This window comes from Belonocnema kinseyi, chromosome 2, assembly GCF_010883055.1.
Source record: "Belonocnema kinseyi isolate 2016_QV_RU_SX_M_011 chromosome 2, B_treatae_v1, whole genome shotgun sequence".
NCBI classification, from domain to species: domain Eukaryota; kingdom Metazoa; phylum Arthropoda; class Insecta; order Hymenoptera; family Cynipidae; genus Belonocnema; species Belonocnema kinseyi.
Window position 1 is genome coordinate 53,717,592 of NC_046658.1, and position 12,230 is coordinate 53,729,821.

Sequence of the window (12,230 nt, forward strand, 5' to 3'; positions counted from 1 at the left end):
CCACCAACCACTCTGGAATCGACTCTTCCGACTTCAAATATGAGGTGAAAATACGAGCCAAATGCTGATGGGTTGAAGAAAACTTCTTCCACCAGAAGGTTTTGATACAATCTCGTCCCGGTGCGGAATAGTTCTTTATCCCTCTTAATACTTTTTTCACCTCCTCGGTAGTGATGGGTGGGCATTCTTTATCAGGTGTTATGAGGGCAACACATAACTCCATGAAGCTCTAGACTTCTCTTAGCGTCAGATAGTATCCGTATTCTCTCAACAATATGCTGCCTGATGGTCAGCAGCTTTGACTTGTTAAGTGTGTGATAATGGGTCCGGAGTTCGCGCGCGAACTTTCGAACCTTGGCGGTAAAATTCCTGTCAGATGTGATGTAATGAATCACACACTGAATGCGGGACGCGTACTGTCTTGCCCAGCTTATCTTTATGGCAAGTTGATGCATTCGTCTTTTGGTCTTATGATCAGCCGTTGGTTTTATTTTACGGTTCATATCGGCCAAAGCTCTCGCTGCATTATATACACAATAATTGATAGCCCAGAGGTCGGATTCACCGGAAAAATGTCCATGAAGCTCGTCATCCATTTCAGCCAGATCTTCAGGCTTGAGAGAAACCTTGGTGTTGATGTTTCTCCGGGTCGTAAAGCATCGCTTTTCATCTATTGGATGCCTGCCCGCGCTTGGTCTTAGTGTCGCCTCTCTTTCTTTGTTGCTGGCTTGTTCTAGCTGTGGTAGAGTAGGCGTTCCGCTTACATAGCCCCTTTTACGGAGTAGTTCAGCATGGTTTCGCAGACGTTGCTGCGAAAAGTGCGATAGCTCAGGGTGTTTCTCGCACCACAGAGCATACAGCCGTGCCATGTAACCCCGTTCACGGGCCACACTCGCATCGTAGCAGTCTAGCAAGTCGTGATTCAGTTGCTCCGTCCACCCAAAGGTCACGAGATCCCGCCGATCCATCGCATTGAATCCATTTTCATTGGCTCCCCCAGCTCTAGATTGATTAGCATTGTTGGCCGACCCATTGTCGGGAGCCCTGCGCGTTCTGTTGTTTTGAACCGCACTTACTATAACTATGTTTGGTGTTGTCATTGTTGTTCCCACGAGAAGCTAGGGAAAGGGGTTCGTCCATCCTTGTAGAGCCCCGCATGCAAGAACATCTACACAATATCGATCAAGTTAAGAATCTTCAATAGCAGAAAATGCTTAATGTCTTAATAAGACTAGATGGAAAATAATATTTTTAAATTAAAATTATTTTTTGAAAAAAAGATCCTACTCCATGGAGTGAAGATGGAGTAGGATCTTTTTTCCAAAAAGTAATTTTGATTTAAAAATATTATTTTTCATCTAGTCTTATCAAGACATTAAGAATTTTTTGTTATTGAAGATTCTTAACTTGATCGATATTGTGTAGATGTTCTGCCTTCATGGTTGGGAGGGTTGATCTGCTGTCGGTAAGGTACAATCTCTGATGATATAGCAGATAAATTAAAATTTTTTAAAAATAATTACTTGTACCATTAACACCTAGCTAAAAATTGGCGTTATGTTCTTGAATTAAGAGTTCTTATTCTGATCTCTCTAACAGCTTAATTGGAGAAGCACCTGACCGGAAATCAGAAGTTTTGTGGTTCGTTTCCCAATGGAGTGAAGATGGAGTAGGATCTTTTTTTCAAGAAATAATAGTCTTTAATATTGTAAATTTCATAATTTTAAACAAAAATCATGCATCTTATGATTTTTATTTAAAAATACAATTTTTGGGTAAAATACAAGAACATCGCCCTAAATTTATTGTACTATTTTAATTACCAATTGTAACAGCTAATGAAATAAATTTCAGGAAAAATTCGAAAAACTCAAGTTTAACCATTACCGACCCTTAAAATAATAATAGTTCACAAATTTTAAAAAGTGTACATGGCGTAGTATAACTCTAGGGTTGCGAATTGTAAATATACTTTCCAAATTTAATAATTGAAAATTCAAAATGTCAATAATTTCATACGAAAAACACAAACACAACAGAAAGTTGTTCAAAATTATAAAAATGAAAAGGTGGTAGGACGAAATGAAAAGATGCCATCACGGTAGGCGAAGCGTGTAAAGCTCTAAAATCCCATATCCCATTTGGCCCTCTAAAGTAGGGATCTTTCATACACGGCTCTGACTAGATCGCACCTTTACATTTAGTCTAGTCGACATATTCAAAAATTGTTAAACAATTCTGGATCGTTATAAAATTAGAATGGTTTCAGTTTTAAAATAACAATTTTTGGTGTTAAAGGCTAGCATAACCCAAAATTGTTGAAAGTTATAAGTCTTCTTTGAAATCCAATTTTTTTGTATTGGAAATACTGATCTGCGTTGAAAAACAGGAACATAATTAAATTTTTCCTAAACAAATGATCAATCTTCTTCAAATTATAATGATTTTTAGTTTGAAGTATGTAAAATACCAATTTCCGATGTAAAACGCTAACATAATTTTAAGTTGTTAAAAATTACGAATCTTGATGATGATTTTTGTTTAAAAGTGCTAGTATCCGTGGAAAAAAACTAACAGTAGCTAGTAGTTTTTCAGAAATTTTAAGGTTTGTTCAAACTTTCTGATTGTATACTTAAATTCTTTGAAAAACAACTAATTTTGTGTGAAAAACACAAGTTTTGCTTTAACCGCGCAAGTGTACTAAAAGTCACAAATGCTTCTCAGTTTGCGTTAGGTTTTCTATGAATTTTTGGCTCAAAAAGGACTATTTGTAGATTTAGTTATGAAATTTTTTAATTTAATACATACGACAAATTCAAGCAATTAAAAGCAATTAAAACATTTGTAAAAAAACGTTGTATCAACACAAGTTTTGCGTCCATTGAGATCTACAATGTTATTCTTTTTCTAACTGTTTTTATATTTCGCGGAATCGCTGAAACCGCCACAGTGTCAAGGACATTTTTTAAATTAAATTCGAATTTTTTTCGATTCTAAAATAACTCCAGATAATTTTAAATTCCTATGTTCATAATTGCAAGACAGTGACCCGTAAAAAAACGTTTCAATTTGAACAATTTCTAATGGAAAGCTTAAAAAAATGGTATTTTTAAGTTCAAAAACATTTGATTATTTATTTTTAATGGACAATTAGTAATTATGTTTTCAAAATTAAACGATATGAAATTAAAGCGTTTTAAAATATATTGAATTGAAAGAACAAATTCTTGAAGATTTGTTTAATATGATTGCGAATTGTTAATATTTCCTATTGCTAAATTTTAAATGTTATTATTTCAATTGTTTCGGATTGTAAATTATTCATTTGTAAATTAAATTCTCAGATTCTTAAAACTATACATCATGATTTGACATTTTTCACAATTTGAATTAAAAAATTTTAAGTATTAAATCGTTTATTTCATGAGGTTTCCTATAATATTTAAAAAATAATTTTTAACATTTTTTGGAATATGCAGTTTGAATTGGGAAGGATCATAATTTAAAATTCGTAAATTTTAATTGAGTTCGAAGGGAGGCCAAGTTTTTGTCAATGGGATATGGATTTTTTATTTGCATTTTTTAAAAATTAGAAGCGGGATCTTTTTTATTGCTTGAATTTTTACAGTGTTGGAAGGGCGAAAATTCTAGTTTTATTTTTTTCGGAATTGGAAGAGGGAAAGTTTTGTTTTTAAATTTTCATTTAGTTGACAGATAAAAAGTTTGATTCTTTACATTTTCTTCGAGATGAAAGGAGGAATATTGCTTATCTGAGTTGGAAGACGAAATTTTCTTATTTTTAACATTTTTATTGATCTGAAATAAAGGAAATTTTGTCTTTTAATTTTTTGTCTGAAATAAAAGAGGGAATTTTTTATTTTGAATGTTTTGAATTTAAGAAATTAGGCAGTTTAACTGATTCAATTTGTAAGTTATATTTTATTATTTATAGTTCAAATTTTTTTAGCTTTAAGAGATAGCATGTTTAAATTTTAATGACCGAAACAAGTTTTGCTAACCAGGAAAAAAGCGGAAAACGTTCCGGAAGTTTTTTGTTGCATTTTAGTGGATACTCTGCGTAAAGAATATAAACAGCTAAATATTTGTGCCTTACATTTATTTATCTCGGATCATTTGCATACAAAATTTGTTCAAAAATTTTCATTGAAAGTTTAAAAAGTGTAATTTTCGTAGCAAAAGTTACTCATTTAATCATTCTATTTTTACTAATTTTATTAATGGCCAGTAACTAAATCCTAGCTGAAGCAATGAACATAATTAAGCTGGAAATCAGTTATATTTAAATAATTCAAATTTATGAAGCATATTTAAAAAAATTAATTTGCAAGAGTACTGTTAAATCAAGAAAGGAGATCCTACGTTTGCGAATCAGGAAATATACGGGTGAATATGTCACAGAAAAAATCAGAAAATACTGTTAAGTCGGAGATAACGGCATTCTCTAAATTATCCGATGGCTTTTTGGCCCCTAAAAATTCGGAAATGCTTTGAAACGAATTAAAAGCGTTCTTCTGTAGTATTAAGGAGAATAAGAAACACAATTTTATTTTCAGAAACGCCGTAACCAGTTTAATATATATTATGAATTCAAAATTATTAATTGAAGCCGTTTATTCTCCATTAACTGCAGAATTTCAGGACCAAACAATCGCCAGGAAACTGACCTTGTACAGCACTCGTTTACATTTCATATGTATATATATTTTGAATACCTTCAGACATGATTTGAAATAATAATATTTCTTCTCCTAAGTTTAAATAGATTACAATAATTAAATATTCGCACTCGAAATGCACAATTATATTTGTTTTCAAATATTTAAGAAATTAGCCATTGTTGCCACATAATTCTATATGATCGTTGTGTTTTTTAGTCGCAAAGAAATGTAATGAAATAAATATACACTTCGGATTTTAATAGAAATGATGCCTTAATTATCATTATTTAAATAGAAATACCTTGTTGTCATAAAGTTTGACAAGTTTTCAATGAGAATATTATTCATATTATTATTAGTTTTATAATATTTAATTCAAGTAGTAAATAACTTAATAATAAATATTAAGAGTCGTTATTAAAAACAATTAATAAAATAATTAGAATAATCAGTAATAATAATGTTACAATATTTATATTATTATTCATTTTTCAAATATTGAATTAGAAATATTATTTCAAAATAATTAAGCATTTTTTAACATAAATTATTAAACAGTATATCAAATAATATTGAATTCATTAATCACACAGGCCCACAAAAAAAGTTGTCTGCAGTTGATGCAGAAAATAGGCGAAACCCTAAGGATATTCTAGACGTTATTATCATAATACCAGTATACGCGAAAATAGACACATGGATGTTATCTTCTTAAGTGTCGCGACTTATAGAGACTTAATTTGTACACAGAAATTCTTTTATTTACCTTCTGTTTCCCCCATCATGGGTGATTCTAGGGAAATTAAAGGTCTTTCTCATTTTATATAGATTTGTATGCGGGAAAAATGCCATATCTTTTGCAGATTTGCGTGCTAAATGCAAATATGAACCTCAAATTTGTCGGGCTTGTTCCGTTTTCTCTTTAGATGCAAAATGTAGGGAAAAGCCTAGGGAATTTTTGGTCACACATGACCAAAAAAAAGTTGTCTGCACGGGACAAGTGACTGATTTCGCACGCAAAACTGTAAAGGATACTAGGTTTCCCAAGCTAGGGGAAATAGAAGGTGCACCAAAGAATTTCTGTGTACAAATGAATTCTCTACAAGTCGTTGCACTTAAGAATATAATATCGATGCATCTTTTTTCGCGTATACTGGTATTATCAAAACAACGTGCAAATTATCCCTAGGGGTTCCCTTATTTTCTGCATCTAGGGAGAAACTGAGAGGTGTAATATAAATTCTGAGGCCAGATGTAGATTCAGCGGCTCAAGATCCATAAGGTTAGCCTAGTCATTTGTCTCGCGCAGACACATTTTTTGTATGGCCTCTATGACCAGAAATCCCTAAACTTTTGCCTACTTTTAGCATCTAGGGGAAAACTGAGACGTCTAGGTGATATCCTGAAGCCAGATTCCGATTCAGTGACTCAAAATCCATAGAGGTAGCCTAGTCATTTGTCTCGTGCAGACAAAATTTTTTTTGGCCTGTAGGACTTGAAAATTCCTCGGCATTTCCCTACTTTTTGCATCTAGGGGAAAACTGAGACGTATAGGACAAATTCTGAGGCCATATTCGGATTCACGGGCTCAAAATCCTTAAGGGTAGCCTAGTAACTCGTCTCGTGCAGACAACTTTTTTTTGTGGGTCTGTGTAAATAATGATAAATATTATTTTCATTTGAGTTAGCGGTATTCCTTAGAATTTTCGAGACAATGTCGTGAATTAGGAATGAAAAGTAAATTTGTGTTTTATATTCCTTTGAATAAACTTATTAATTTTCGAACAGTTTTCGTAGAATTTCTCGGTTTCACTCATTTTTTATTAAACAGTGTTTTTCAATATAAGGACAGTAAAAAATTTCAAATTCTGAAAAAGATATTTGATTTCATAGAAGCAAAAAACTCATTAGTTTTTTCTTGAACCTTCAATAAAATATGTGCACTGGATTTTTACTGATTTAAAAAAAATTCTACCTACCCTAATTTTTAAAAAATTTTGTATTAATACTGCAAGGATGAATGATGTAATTTTAGTATTACCAAGAATAATTTTTTTTATAATATAAAGCATGTCAATAATATTTTCATTATTACCAAGAATAATAATTATTGATAAAAAGAGATATCTTGGGTTCCAATCGTGTACAAAACTACGAATTTCGCCGACGTTTCGAGAACATTACAGTTCACTTCTTCAGGGCCAATCTGAAACTGAGGTACCAGGTTATGTTGTTCTTATGTATATTCTCTACGATGTCTGCGAATAGACAGATAGCCCCATCATGGAAACTGGTCGAACCTGATTGGTCAATAACGGCCTTTTTTAAACCCGAGAGGACGGAAAGCCAAATCGGATTGTTATTATTACATCCATTGTCCCTATTGATGTTATTAGGGTGTTTTAAGATTTCGATTAATTCTCTAAGTTTGCTTGGAAAGATATTGTATTTTTTTGCGATGACGATTGTTTCGATCCTATTTCAAGATAATGCTCAAGCTAGTGCTGATTGCTTCAAATATTGTAGCCTTATTTTACTCTCATGTTCCTTTATACGTTGGCTTACTGCTCTCTCGGTTTCTCGAATACAGATTTTGCTACAAGAACAAGTGATTTTAAATACTCCCGGATCACTCAGGGGTGCCTGTTTATCTTTAGGGTTATTTATTAGTTGTCCTATCTTCGCAGGTGATTAAAGTATGGTTTGGATGTTGTGTTTGTTAGGAATTCTTCCTATTTGTTCTGTGACATATTGGATGTAGGGTAGGGTGGTGGCCGCCTTTCTCTCTTTTTACATTCTCATTCATGAGATTGTAATGTAATCGTTCAAATTTTTATCTCTGGTTTTCCACGGATCTTTACGTTTCGAGAATCACAGAATCCGAAAATCATCAAATTTTATCGGTGTCTGCCTGTATATGTCTGTATGTGTGGTTACCTGAATGTAGTAGCCATGCTAACTTTTGAAGAAGTTGTCCAATTGAGTCAGCCTTTAATTAACTTCTTAAGGTTCCCAAAATGAAGGTTAAGTTCGTTAAGCAAATATTTCCAAACCAAATTAAAAAATTTAGAGCATTATCAGAAATTGCAAATTTTTTCTTTTCAAATTTTGGAAATTTTTGTCAAAGTTTCTTCTAGATGGGTAGAATACTTGCAAGTTGTCTAAGTAAAATTTTCAATTTTGATGAAAATTAGAAAAGTAATATACTTTTCAAAATTCCGAAAATTTTTAGAAAAATAGAAAAAAAAATTTGTATGAAAGATTAGGAAATTTCATAAAAATTCGTCCCTGGATATTAAATATATTTAGAAACTATGCTAGTAGAATTTTTCGAGTAAACAAAAATTCAAAAGTTTGAGCTTTTTCAAAATTTGAATAAAAATTTTTTATGTGTTTTAAAAATGTTTTTCAACTTTTCTGGTACAAGTTAAAGAGACTTGCAAATTATCTTAATGGTATTTCTTGATTCGATGAAAATTCAAAAAGTTATATGCTCTTCAACTACCCTACGCACGCGCCGCGTGCGCAGGGCGCAACGAGAATGTGCCTGCGTAGCGGGCATACTTTTTTAGTAGTTTTCTGTAAACTTCATGTCCTAATGTCCATGATTTTGTTGTGATACTCTTCTTTATTAATTATAACTGTTGTTTTGCCTTGGTTCGTGGGTAATATTATGATGTCTTTATTCCGATTGAGTTCTTTAATTGCGGTTTTTTCTTGTCTATTTAAGTTCGCGGAGGGAACTTGAGCTTGCTGTAAAATGTTGGCCGTCCTACGTGAAAGTATATGAAGTATATGAAATGTCTCTTTTTATTAAAATGATTTATCGTGAAAGCATTAAATTTATTGTTAATAATAATTATTCTTGGCAATATGATGTAAATCGTTAACACTTTAAGTATTGAAATACAATTGATAAAACCTGGGAATATTTCTAAACAAATATTACAAGTCAATTTGTAATGTTCTTGAAATTATCCTCAAATATCATTGAGCATCTGCAAATTTACCTACGCGCAAAATGCATTTAAAACAATTAACAAGAAGGTATTTATTTAATTCAGGATCTGGCAATTTTAACTGTTCAAGTATAACATTTGTTTTATTTTTATGAAGTTCATACAAATTATATTCCCTCCAGAAAAAACTGAAATTAAAAATGCATCAAATTTTGGAAAAATCGACTTATTACGTAGAATACAAAAAAATATGTATCTTATTTTCGCCCCGCGAAACCTCAGGATACAGATCGATAGATTTCAAAGTTGCCAGGCTGAATTTGATTTCTTAACTTTTTTCAACCTATGATTTCTAATATTTTAAAATAATTTTGAAAGTCTTTGTTACATGGATGCTAACGTCTCTGTACTAAGTATGATAATTAGGAAAGCTTGAATACAAATTTTCTTATAGAAAAACCAAAAGATAAACTTTACATCGGTTTCCGATTAAAGATTCGCTACAACCAAAATTAACTTTACAGGATAAACTTTAACCAAATATCGGTTAAACTTTCTTTTGATTTTCCATGACAACACATGTGTTTTGAAAAACACGAAGTTGTCTGAATAAAACTGTATTCCTCTAAAAAATTCCCTGCAACAAATTTTATCATTACTTTATTCACTGTTGAAACACTATATTTTTATGTAGAACTTACTTATTAGATGTCTGAATAAAAATGCCTACTTTCATTGTCAGCGTCATTCGTGCCTTGTCTTACAATAACTAGTCGTTTCCACTTTGAAAATACTAATGATGCAACAGTGCCTTCATTTAAAAAAATTAGAGTAAAAGAATACTAATTTTATTTTAAAATTTTTTATTTATACAATTTCCAATGATGAGAATTTCATTTCAAATTAATTCGCAAGAAGAAATAGATGAAAATGTAAATGCGGGTATGCTTTGCAATTTAATTAAAACTGAAACCTGCTTTTCCTTGTGGAATATTCACTATTATGATACTTTGAAATTTGAATGCTTTATTCAATAAATTGGTAAAAATTTGGAAGCCATCCAATTTGGGTCATTTAAACTTGAATGCTTTCAAATTTAAAATATTTCATTCTTGATCAAAAACTGGAATTTATTTCATATTTTATTATAAATTTTTAGAACTAGGGTTTTGGCAGATTTAAAATATATACAGCTTGCCAAATGTAATTCTAACCAATTAGGATATGAAATTTGAAGAATTCTGCCCAAATTGAACAGTTGCGTTCATCTTCCATTGCGAAAAATAATATCGAAAATGTTCCCAACTTGAAATTACTTCATAGATAATTGTAAAAATTATTTGCAGTCTAATTTAAAGCTTAAGAATATACTTGTCAAAAATATAGTTAGTAATACGTTTCATCATATTTTGAAATATGAAAATTAAAAAATTAGAGAAAAAATTCACTCGCGCATCAAGTTCTGAATGATTGTTTTTCTCCATTGCATTAAGCTTACTAAAATTAATGTTATCTTTATTCATTTGAACAATTATAAAATGTGGATAAAATACAAAATTCATACTTGGTCGATTAAAAACTTTTTTGATAATAGATAGTTTCTGGCTATCTGGCTCAACTCACACCTCTTTCTCTTGACCTATCATATCTACACATATGAATGATTAAACAGAAGAGTTATATACTGCAGTAAACAATAGGGCAAATTACTTCTTTCCTTGATTTACCAATTAATTGAAGCATTATTACCAGATGAAATTTCCTACTGTATTATATAAGGCACATTATATTTTTACTCGTAACTCTATTATAAAATAATATTCGCCAAACAAAAACGAACAATTCTGCTTTAAAAAAAGTGATTTAATCATGAAATTACTCATGTTAGTATAATTAACGTTAATTACTTTGAAAATGAAATCATTATTTAAAATAAGATTTTTAGTCCAAATTAAGTTATTAATCAAGTGTTTAACAGTAAGAAGTACATGTTTGTAATATTTCGCATGCTTCTTATAATAATAAACGAAGTGTCTCGTCCCGAAATTCGGGATGACTAGCCTATTTTCACTATTTGTCTAGTTATCCTGTAAATTATGTATTTAAAATTTTTTACTCCTTTTCAGTTAGCCAAAGATTATGAAAACTACCAGTTGTCCCTAGAAAAAATTCAGAAACGAATAAAACTAAAAATTAGGTTATGTTTTAGAAAATGTAGTCCTTTAAGCTCTAACTCATCCAAATCAATTTATATATTTGCTCTGTGTCACCGTAGTCTCAAGTTCGTTCGAAACCTCCCTATGATTTCCGCGCGCTTGGATTGGATCTTACTTTTATCATTTGAAGCTTGACTAACATTTTTGGTAATTTTTGTTTACTTAATAGGATCAATTTCATAAAATGCATCCTTTTCGGGACGACTAGTCAAATGGTAAAAATAGGCTAGTTGTCCCGAAATTCGGGACGACTATACGCAGTCAATAATAAAACCGTGTTACCGGATGAAACCGAAAAGTACGATCTTTTTTGAGTATCTATATCGATTATTTTCATGAAGTAAAAGCACTTTAGATGTAATTACATTTTCACTTTAAGAAATACATTAAAAATCTGTAATAATTAATCAATCTAAATGTATAAATTAAACTCTTGAGTCATAAAGTCAGTGACGCCCATTCGACGGGAGCAGAGGTAGCCAGGACTCTCCCTAGGCTGGGCAAAGTTTTGAGTTTTAGAGATAAAAAAGCGTAAAATAATAAGAATGATGTGTACAAAATAAAATTGTTAAACGAGGGTCTTGGTTTTTTATTTTTCTTTCTCGTAAATTTGTGATGTTTGGTTTTCGTTTGGAGGGGTGGGTGGGTGATCCCGCGAAGAAAGGAGCGTCGCTCCCCCAGACAAAATTGCAACGTGCGCCACTGCATAAAATTAATTTAAAAAACTGTTTTGTTACCGGTCGATATAAAAACTCTAAAATATTAAAATAGTGATATTAAATCTGAACCTATAATTGGAAACGAAAAACAAGTTTTATTTTGTAATTCCGCAATTAATTCTGAAAAATCCGTGTATTTACGCATTAGATTACATTACCGGATGGCTACTACCCGTATTTAATCAATTCTCTTTTTATATGCAGTAAAATAAAAATAATTGTCTATAAAATCTGGTAATTAAGAAAATTATTTTGTTTAAACACAAGCATATAATATTCCAGGGATATGATATTATCAACTTTCTTATTTTGGCCCATACATCGATGGAAAGCGTGGAAGGTTAATATAGTATAAAAAATGGAAAATAATTACACATTTTTTATGAAATAATCTATTGTGCATTTTGTCGGCGTGACAAAAATGATAACATCCTCCCCTGAGTTTTTCATGTTTCTGTGTCATTTAATATTATCGAGCGTTATATTTCAAAGATGACGACTTAATTTACAAACGGAACCCAAATTGTTTTCACTTGATCAAATTAATGTCAAATCTCTGTCATTGTCTGTAACTTTGAAGAATGTAACCATAATTTTTGAACAAAAATAAATTGAATTGCTTGTAATCTAGTGGATGCAATTTGATTTGATTGCCAG

General features: G+C 31.2%; 1 protein-coding gene across 14 annotated transcripts in view; it reads right to left on the minus strand.

Moving 5' to 3' along the window:
- LOC117167443 (junctophilin-2) overlaps positions 1–12,230 on the minus strand; it is a 219,730-nt gene that overhangs the window by 185,603 nt on the left and 21,897 nt on the right. The gene's annotated exons all lie outside the window — the stretch shown is intronic.